Source organism: Gavialis gangeticus, unplaced genomic scaffold (assembly GCF_001723915.1).
Source record: "Gavialis gangeticus isolate Ggan-Ray unplaced genomic scaffold, GavGan_comp1, whole genome shotgun sequence".
Lineage (NCBI taxonomy): Eukaryota > Metazoa > Chordata > Crocodylia > Gavialidae > Gavialis > Gavialis gangeticus.
Genome location: NW_017729022.1, coordinates 31,036,808 through 31,048,040, shown reverse-complemented (window position 1 = coordinate 31,048,040; position 11,233 = coordinate 31,036,808).

Genomic DNA, 11,233 nt, shown 5'->3' with positions numbered 1-11,233 from the left:
CAGCCACCCACATCACGAGTTTTGCCTGTTAGCAGCTAGAGGTGCAGGGTCCCAGAAGACAGACTCCTCTAGCGAGACACGCACACAGCTGGCAGGCTCTGTGGCCTCAGCAGGGGCCACCACCCCTGCAATTTTCAGCCCACTGTGCCTTATCATACACAGGGTCCTCTGTGTCACAAGTTTTGTCTGTCAGCAGCCTGAGGTACAGTTCCCCCCAAACCCCTTCACCTATCTTCTTGAAACTTGGCATGCTTTGTGGTCTTACCAGGGGCCACTACCCCTGCAGTTTTCACCCCCTGTGGTGTAACACATGGATGTGACAGGAGTTTTGCTTTCAAGAATTTGGGGTGCAGTTCCCCCAAACCCCTACACCCATCTTCTTGAAACTTGGCAGGCTTCATGATCTCAGCAGAGGCTACTACCCCTGCAAGTTTTGCCCAAATCAGAGGCAAAACAACAAAGTTATAGATATTTCATTTACCCTCATTATACCCTACGGCCGGATCTCCGAGGCAGCTCTGAAGCTTCGGAGCTGCTTTGGCTGGATCGAAGCGGTAAACCAATCTGGAGCTCCAGATTGGATCACTAACATCTGAAGCCAAATCAAATGCCTGCCTACTCACACAGGCCTTATCATTTACCACTTGTATAAACAAGTGCTAAATGACTGCAGTAACTTGAGTTACTGCACTGTAGCACCAATGAACATCTTTTTCGTGATGCTACTGTGTGCAGTAGCCTAATACTACTGCACAGTAGTGTCATGTTACGGTTGTCATGCAACACTACTGCGCAGTAGTATCAGGCTACTGTGTAGTCAACATCTCGTGTAAATGTGGCCAAGGAGTCTTTGAATCTCTTTTGCCACCTCCAGAGCAGAGACCATTGGTGAGGTGGGAGCATAGGACTAATTTTAGGACCCAGTTGTCAGTCATCCTTATGACATGTTGCATCCGATGGAGCTGGTGCCATGTTAACATGTCTTCAATGCTGGTGGTGTTTTCTTGATCCAGAATGAAGAATTGTTCATCCATTGTTCTAACTGATTTGGAGGATTTTCTGAAGACACTGCTGATGGTAATGTTCCAAAGCTTTCAAGTTATTCTGACATGTCGTCCAAGTTTTACAACCATGCAACAGGGTAGGGATGACAAAAAAATTGGTCTAAGTCCTAATGTTCTGATCATCGAAGATATGATTTTGGATATGTCAAAAGGCAGCACTAGCAGATTCTATCCTGCATTGAATAACATTGTCAATGTTTACTTTTTGGGAAAGGTGACTACTCAGGTAGGGGAAATGTTGAACATTCTCCAAAGATTATTTTCTGGTTGTAATATGTGGTTGGTTGGTCAAGAATGTTGTTTTTTGTGAAGTCGAAAGCAAGTCCAAGTATTTATATGCTCCACAGAAACAAATCAAGAGTGACTTGAAGCTCTTCAGTTGAATGGGCACACAAAACATTCATTAGTGTACTAATGGTCAGTAATGGAGGTGTTGATTATCTTGGATTTGAAACATAGCTAGTTGTTGTTAAAGAGATTCCTGTCCATACAATAGTGGATGCCAACTCTAAATGGAAGTCTATTAGCAGTAAGATGTTGAATAGTTGCAAAATAGATGGGAAAGAGTTTTGATGCAATCACACATCCTTACTTTACTCCACTGAAGGGATCCATTTCTGAGCCATTGCTTAGGATGATTGTTATCATGTCATCATGAAGAAGTCTGATAACAGTTACAAATTTTGGCAGATATCCAAGTGTATTAAAGGCCCAGTCATTAAGTGTTTAAGTAAACACTTAATGCCTGTGCCTAGAGTATTTAAGTAAACACTTAAAGCATGTCAGGATGAGTGTGGACATTTGTTTCCCCAGAGACAAGCAGCAGTAGCACATTTTGTGCAGCTGCTACTTGTCCTCAAGGAATGCCTATGATGTGAGCTTTGGTGTGCAGTAGGTTACCTTGGGTGGAATAGTGGAGGCTGGAGTGAGCAACTGTGCTGGCCCCAGAAACCTTACCTTAGGTCCAGGGTGTGTCCCAGGGCTGCAGTCATGGCAGGAAGACTGCCCAGCATCCAAGGTGCGGCTCCAGCTGGCTAGGCTCTGGTGTTGAGCTGTGCACCACTCCACTTTTTTCATCATGGGATTTTTTGGACCCAGGGATCTCTCAGGATCAACCCCCCATCTTCAAAGTTGCAGCTGCAAGGTAGCAGCACAGGGAATGCCAGGTCTGCAGCACCACATACTACACATCCGCATTTGTCTGAATGTAGCCTTAGAAAGTATATTAGGGAAAAGCAGAGAATCTACGAGGACAGAAAAAATATAGCTCTATAAAGAAAGCTAGGTCTTAGAGGTTACTTTATAGACAATTAACCTCTATGATACAGAAGTAAATCCTTAGAGAGTTGATAAAAGTTAAGAGATACCCAAGTCAGCTCAGGACTGAAAAGCAGTATAATCATGGACCAGAGCTATCTCATTAAAAGCTAGCTTAAGTACCTCAGGTCTCTATATTATGCCACGTAGATAGACCCTAAATTAATACTGTGCCTTCTTTCCATAAGGATGATGATGGTGATGATTACTTGAATAACTACAGATCCATTAGATCAAACTCAGTGACATGAAAGCTTTAGAAGAAGTTTCAAAGGAAACAAAAGCTAAAAACATGGAGGTAAATGACAAGAAGTAAAATGAAGATTTACCGAAGGGAGTTAATATTAGGTTCATAGAAACCTGGGAACTTTTTTTAAACACTGATATTCATGACAAAGTAGTGAGGTAGACCCCATATATTTGGCCTTTTATTACTGTATTTGATATAATGTTACAGGGAAGTTCCTCACAGGTCAGTATTGGGACTGATTTTACTAAATTTCTTTAATTACCTTGGGACAAAAATGTAGGTGTATGCAAAGTTGTGCATGTGTGTGTGCGTGGGGGGGGAGTATAATCAATACAGAAGAGGATCAGAATATCATACAGGAGGAGTTGGATGATCTTGAGAGCTGCATTAATCAAAATGGAATGAAATGTAATAGTATAAAGTGCAAGCTTTAGTACATAGGTCTTAATCTAAAAAATATTTAGATAACTAGCTCCTGTTTTGGGGTTACCACCAAATGAAATTGGTTCGAACTACATGCCTTAATAAGTTTGAGGATCTAGGCCTTGGGAGCTAACCACAAAAGGTTTTGCTACAGCCTGGGTACTTACCAGTTGGAAATGACAGAAGAGGGAAAAAATGCAGCTGGATTAGCTGGTCACAGGGGGTGCCTATACATGAGTCTGGAGGCTGCTCTGATGCGCTGTAGTTACAGTGAGTCAGAGCAGACTCAATTAAGCAAGTCTGCTGCAGCATGGAAATTACCACACTCCAGCCAGCCTCCGCGCCTCATGTATTAGTGTTTCCACATTTCAAAACGGTGGCGGGGTGCTTTAACTAAAGCTCATTCGGCAAGCTTTAGATCCAATACCCCTGCCACCACAGTTTGAAGTGTGGGGACACTAATACACAAGATGCTCCAGGCACTTTAATTAGAGCAGCTCTTAAAGCTGCTCTAATTTAATTGCTCCCCCCCCCCAGTCCAAGAGCATGGTTAAAAACACCCAGGATGATTGTAATTTGCTAGTACAAAGCAGCCTTAAAAAGTAAAATGTTATCCTGGAATATAACAGAAAATGTACTTCCAGTAAAGATTGGGAAGCATTAATGCCTTTGTACAAGGTACCGATGAGACTGTATTTGAAGTATTGTGTATAATTCTAGCTATCCATGATCAGGAAAGACAAATTCAGATTAAAACAGGTGCAGAATAGATTATTAGTGTGATCAGGAAAATGGAGAAACTGAGAGGAGGTTAAAAGATATTGGCTTATTTAGGATAGCAAAATGAAGGATCAAAGGGGATATGATTTCTTTTAGTAAATAATTCTAGGAGGTGAACACCAGTCATGGAAAAGCTATTTAAGATGAAGGAAATATTGGCACAAAAGCAGTTGGGCATTAACTTTCCATAATTAGTTTTAGGAAATAAGGTGCTTTCTAACCATAAGAGGAATGAAATTCTGGAATTGTCTTTCAGTAGAGAAGAAACCAAATTAGTTATAAGCTGAAGCCCGATCAGTCCATTTAATGAATGGTAAAATGTTGCTCATCAAAGAAAAAGACTGTATATGATTACCCAGGAAATCTTTTCTGGTCCTATGCTCTTGTCCTGTGCATTGATTTTACCCCAGATGCCCCAGTCTGTTCTAGTTATTTTTCATTCTGGTACTGGTTGCCCACAAATGGTTTTCATATTAGCATACCCTCTATAGGCATAATCTCTTTAAGTAAACAAATTTAGTTCCTTAATCTCTTTGGGTGTGGCTACACATGCAATTAATGTACCTGAATTTTATGTGCAGAAAATACAGGTGCATTAAACTGTGCCCAGGCATGCATTTGAATGTGCACCTATTGGGAGCAGTTCAGTCCAGGGATGCTCCTACCCTGCTTTTCCCCCTGCATTAGCCAGGGGGAGCTCCAGGGTCCCCTGGGTGGCAGCCCCAGGTGGGGACAGCTCTGCTAGCCATGTGGGGATTGGGTCCCAACCCAATTTCCACATGGTTGGGATGCAGCAGTCCTGGCTGAGAGACAGCTCGACCGGCCACATGGAGATTGGGTCCCATGTGGCTGGGACGCAGCAGTCCTGGCTGCAAGACAGCTCTCCTGGCCATGTAGGTATCGGGACAGGTTCCCTCTGCAGGTGGTGTAACTCCCCCCCTCCACATTTGGGATTATCCAAGCACCACCTCCACCCCCAGAGCACATGTAAAAATGTCCTGTATTTCCTGGTACTAGCAAATCGTGCATTGACCTAATTTAATGTGCCGTAAGTCCCACACACATGTAGATGGGGATGCTTTACTGAGCATTAGTTTAGTTTAATGTTCAGTCAAGTGTCTCTTGTTGATGTGCCCACTATGTAGGTAATTCTAAATCTTGAATAATTTTACTTGCCTTTCTGTAAACCTTTTTCTCTGGATTAGTTCCTTAAATGCTAATACAGGCAAATGAAGCATTTTTAATGTTTGTATTTTATGTTTAGTTCCAGGAGTTAGCATTAGCTGGATGTTCAAATAATCCTTCATGGCTGACATTCATCATAAACAAAGTTTCAAGTGATTTGAAGCTAAATAAGACAAAAAAGAAGATGAAGAACAGTGGAGGGGAAGAGGATTTTTTACACGTGCTTTCCTTAAGATTTGGTGTTCTTTGTAGTTAGGAAACCTCACTACACAAGCACCTCTCTCTCTTCCCTGGCAACCCCTTTTTTCCTTTTAACTGGTCCCAGTACCCTGATAATTAGCTCTGTCACTGCTTGCTATTAAAGGTGTATTGTTCTTTAAGTAACTATTCCCTGTACATTTAGGGATTTAGTATTGATCTTCTATGAGCACCCATTAAATATCTCTTTCTGTTCCAATGCAGCATCACTGTTAAAAACTTGTTTCTCTCAATCTGTTGCTCAGTGTTTCTCCATCTTATTTCATCATTATCCTGGCAAAAATGTCTTCAGTTTTGCCATATACCTTCTGTGTGCTACTCTATAAAAACCCTTGATGAAAAACACAGATAAATTATGTCCAGTCTGTTTTTATATTGAAAAGAGTTTGATAAGAATTGTGTTTTCCCAATCCGTGTTACATATAGCTCATCAGGTGCATCTGCCCTGGACTCTGTACCTCCAAAGAAAGTGTCTAAATAGCAATTTGCCACAGATTGAAGTCAGGTTGAGAAGTCAATAATTATAGGGTTCATCTATTTTGTTCACATTATGGGTGAGGAGTTGATAGTGGAATGTAGCCATGGCTTTGTCAACACTCCTGGGTGCTCCATCCATTTTTATGCACTGTGCAACATCAGCAGGAGAAATTATGGAGCAATCAGTACAGCTATTGCAATTTTGTCCAGCCCTTATGTAAGCTCTGCAAGGGAGTGTGAAGTCTTTACTCCCTGTGAACTACTGGCTGAAGGATTACAATAGACAGGCGGTATAGTTGAAGGCTCTTAGGATATATTCTATCATTGTGATTTTTACATGAACAGGTTTCAGTCAAGACTTCAAGTTGTGCACAGCTCTCTATGTTGTTACAAGGTCACAGTCAGTTAGGAGAAGAGGCCTAGGCACTGCAAGTCCTAGTGGAATCCACAGCTCCAGGTTAGGTGCTTGAGTTGCTTGTGCAATGCATTGGGAGGATCAGCTGCCTTGGACTATGGCCCATGAAATGCAGGTGGTGGCAGAGCTACTAGAAAGTAGAGACTAGAAATCAAGGTTCATAGATACAGCTCTTCATAGTACTGACTTTCAAGTGCCTAAGGTCCAAAGAGTCCAGACACAATCCTGGGTTTTCTGTATCCAGTTGGTTAGTTCTTGGTGGCTTCCTGCACAGTGTACGTGGGTTTACGAAGCACACCTAATTCCCTTAATAGACCATATAAGGTTCTTAGGCACCTATTACTGGGTTTTAGATTGCACTCTGGAATTGCAGTGCTTCTAGCATTGCAGCATCTAACATGTTGGTGCCTAAAGCTGTTACTTCAGTACCACAGCCAACACTTTTCCACAGAATGTGGAAGTTAGAACAATAGTTGTAACATTTATTTAAAACAAGACACGAGAGAGCAGGATTTGACACAGCTCATAATATGCAGCAACAAATGCTGTTCTTTTAAAGTCTCACCAGTGAAATGAACAAAGGAATTCCCAGGAGACTCCAGATACCTCCAATCAGGCGACCTACTCCACCCTCATTCTGGGCTGCCTAGCTCTCTGAACTCTTCCCCCTCTCAGGCATTGTCCCCCCAGGCCCTTTGGCCACACAGGCCCTGGCCTCACCTCCAAGGCTAGTTGGAAACCCCAGGTCCTCAGCTCTGGGCATCCCTTGTGGTGGGCCTCTGGCCTTTTTGATCCTCCTGGTCCTAGCCCCAGCATTGACCAGTCAAGGGTGTTTTGAGTCAGGCTTCTGAGCCTCTAGCCCACTCCCTAAATTGGGTCTGCCTTCTTGGCCCTACTATAGAGTAACTCACCCAATTGTGGGAGCTGGGGTTATTAAGGCACCCTGACCCACATTTCACCATGGTGGTGACTAACCTGGCATTTTCTGGGGGCTCCTGCACCACTGAGAGCCCCACCAGGCCACCCACTCCCAGCAGGGTACAGTTTTAGGTCATGCCCAGGACCAGGAGCCTCCAAACCATCCCCTAAAGCTCCTGCCCTTTCCTCCAGGGATGTTGCATTCTGCCTTGCAGCCAAGCAATGTTTCTGCTTAGCCTACCAGCAGCGAATTGCTCTGTTTATATAGGCGGTCACAGATCTAAAATGGCCGTCACAATCAAGCACCTGCTGGCTGTTTGGCTCAGCCCTTAAAGTGGCAGACACAGTGCCCTGCTACAGTCAGCAATAAGAAGATCAGAGAAAGTGTGGGTCCCTTGCTAAATGGGGGAGGCAACCTACTGACAGATGATGCGGAAAAGGCTGAAGTGTTCAATGCCTTTTTCACCTCAATCAATTTAGGCAAGGTCAGGCTACTGCACCTGGCAGTACTGTTTGGGGAGGAAGTGAGCACCCATCAGTGGGAGGAAACAGGTTATGGGCTATTTAGAAAAGCTGGACAAGTCCATGGGTCTGGGCATGATGCACCAAAGGGTGCTGAGGGAGTTGGCTAATATGATTGCAGAGCTGCTGGCCATTATCTTTGAAAACTCATGGTGATTAGGAGAGGTCCTGGATGACTAGAAAGGTAAATATAATTCCCATCTTTAAAAAATGGAATGAGAAGTATCCAGGGAACTACAGGCTGGCCAGCCTCACTTCAGTCCCTTGAAAAATGAATGGAGTAGGTCCTCAAGCAAGTCATTTCTAAGGACTTGGAGAAAAAGAAGGTAATTAACAACAGTCAGCATGGATTCAACAAGGGCAAGTCATGCCTGACCAGCCTAATTGCCTTCTATGAAGAGATAACTGGCTCTGTAGATGCAGGGAGAACAGTGGACATGATATACCTGACTTTAGCAAGCCTTGTGATACGGTGTCCCACAACATTCTCATAAGCAAGCTAAGGAAGTATGGGTTGAATTAATGGACTATAAAGTAGATAGAAAACTGGTTGGATCATTGGACTCAAAAGGGTAGTAATCAATGGCTTGATGTCTAGTTTGCATCTGGTATCAAGTAGAGTGCCCAAGAGGTCAATCCTGGGGCTGGTTTTGTTCACTGTCTTCATCAATGACCTGGAAGATGGAATGCAGTGCACCCGCAGCAAGTTTACAGATGACACCAAACTGCGGGGAGAAGTTGATATGCCAGAGGCCTCAGATAGGGCTAGGATTTGGAGAAACCTCAACAAATTGGAGGATTGGACCAAAATAAATCTCATGAGGTTCAATAAGGACAAGTGTAAAGTCATGCACTTAGGACAGAACAATTCCATTTACCCCATAGGCTGGCGACCAACTGGCTAAGCAACAACTCTGCAGAAAAGGACCTGGGGGCTACAGTGCACAATAAGTGGAATATGAGCCAACAGTATGCCCTTGGTTTGAGAAAGGTTAACAGCATACTGGGCTTCATTAGTAGGAGTGTTGCCAGCAGGTCGAGGGAAGTGATTATTCTCCTCTATTTGGCCCTGTTGAGGCCACATCTGGAGTACAGTGTCCAGTTTTAGGCCCCTCAGTACAGAAAGGATGTAGACAAATTGGAGGGAGTCCAGCAGAGGGCAACAAGAATGGTTATGGGGCTGGGCTACATGACTTATGAGGAGAGGCTGAGGAAACTGGGCTTCTTTAGTCTGGAGAAGAAAAGACAGGGGGATTTAATAGCAACTTTCAACTCCCTGAAGGGTGGTTCCAAAGAGGATGGAACTATAAGGGGTGGGCAAAATGGCAGATCTGTCTGGGAGCCAGACTCCATTTCCCAGCAACTCCTGGGGACATCACTGTGGCTGGTTTCCACAGAGACACCAGGAGGGGTGGGACCATGGCAGTGTGGTGCTAGGGTTTCCATGGAGACTGGCCCAAGCAGCTTTGGCAGGGCACACAGCTGGGAGGGGAGCTGCTTTGGGGCTGGGGCCTGGATTTTGCAGCAGTGACAAAATGGTTTGAAGCCAGGGCAGAGCCGTGATCTGCTGTCTGCATGCATGAGTCCTCATAAATCTTGTCTCTGAGGCCTCTGGTATTTTTTGTTGCCCTGCACTAGACTCTTTTCAAACTGTCCATGTCCTTCTTGAAGTGGGGGGCCAAAAATGGGACACAGTACTCAGGGTTAGAAGTACTCACAAGTGCTGAAGAGCGAAGAAGAATTGCTTCCTTTGATTTGCAAGTGACTTGCCTGTTAATACTAGGGGTGTGCGAAGTGGGCTGTATTCAATTTGGATTCAGATTCAGATTTGGCCCAATTCAAGGGACAGTGATTCAATTAGTTGATTTGGATCATGATTCCGATTCGATTCAGATGAATCTGAAGATTTGATGCTGATTCGGAGAATCAGCGATTCGGCCATAGACACAGCTTTAAATGCTTTTTCTACATTGAGGTACCAGGCATGGCTCATCAACGCTGAGATGATGGGGTGGATGGATCATCCAACAGGAGCATGGGGGGACCCCCCCGCGCTCCCGTGAAATGCTCCATCTGCCCCATCATCTCAGCATTCATGAACCACCTGGTACCTTGAGGTATGTAGAAAAAACATATAAAGCTGTGGCTATGTCTGAATCATCAAATCTTGCCGAATCTCTCCAAGTCGATTCAGAGGGTTCTGATTCAATTTGGGGAGCTTAAAGGGTCTCCCAATTCAATTCAGATTTGGAGATTTGGCTGCCGAAGCAGGCTGAATCTCTGCCAAATAGAATCAGCGACTGAAGCTTCGCACAGGCCTAGTTAATACAACTCAGTATGCTGTTGGCATTTTTTAAACAAGAGCACACTGTTGTCTTATATTCAGCTTATTCTGTTTGGTACCTGCAAAGAACAGACATTTTAAGATTACGCTGGCTTGATGTAACTCGAATTTTGTTATGCTGTTCTGTTGTGTCAGTGTTTTTGCCTAAACCTAGCCTGTTTGACTTCATGAATATATTTATACTGTGTGCTTATCCAATATGACAGAGTACATCCATCAGTATAATCTGAACCTGAAATTATGCAGATTCACAAGTTTTATAAAATCATATATAAAATTTGACTTTGTCTTTTTACATGCTGATTTTTAAAGAATATATTTGTTACAGAAATACAAGGAAAACACACAAAAGCTTTCAAAGATACTAAAGGTGAAACTTGCTGGCCTGAAACATGGTTTTAAATTGGCTGGAAAATGTTCAACGGAAATTCTCATCAGAAAATCTCCATTAGTCTGAGGGACAGGGTCAATTTCAGCACATTTCTTGTATAGTAAAATATATGGAGAAAAAAAATTGCAGTTGCCAAAAAGTTCCATGACCTTATCAAATCACAAGGTTCTCAGTTTTGTTCAAAGTGACTGCTTGCTTTGGAATTGAATTTATTATAATAAAACATCAGCAAGGAAGGGCTATGGCTTCCTTTATACCACTGTGTGACAGAGTAGTTCTGGCTATGATCTATCGCCAGGTAAATAGATTCATAATAAGTCAGTAAAAGTGAAGAAAAGCTCTGGAAACCTGAAACGTTAAAAAAGTAAACACCAAAATGAAATGTTTCCAATATATCAAAAGGAAACATTTTGAGATTGCTATTTTGTGAAAATTTTGGAGATTTCAACTTTTTGTTGCGATTCAGAATGAGTGTTTCTTTTTAGTTCAACATTACAGCTGTGTTTTATACAATATAGCTGTTTGTGGGTGTTTCTGAACATTCACATGTGCAAAACAGCTGTGGTAGAATCAGATATGAAAAGCAGCAAGACTTGGATGCAGCAAGACAATGAAGCTTGTGCCTAACTTTTAAGTACAAGGGTGATTCCATCTCAGTTGTAAAATACTTAACACAGGTTGAGCCTTTCTTGATTTCAGTAGGGCTTAAGGCTAAGAATGTGCTTAAACCCTTTGCTTTATAGAGATGGCAATAAACATGCTAACATGCAAAATTAGGCATATGCTTCAATGCCTTTCTGAATTGGAGACTGACTAAGACCTGCTCAAGGAAGCCAACACTAAAACACTGTGTGTGTGTGTGTGTGTGTGTGTGTGTGTGTGTGTGTGT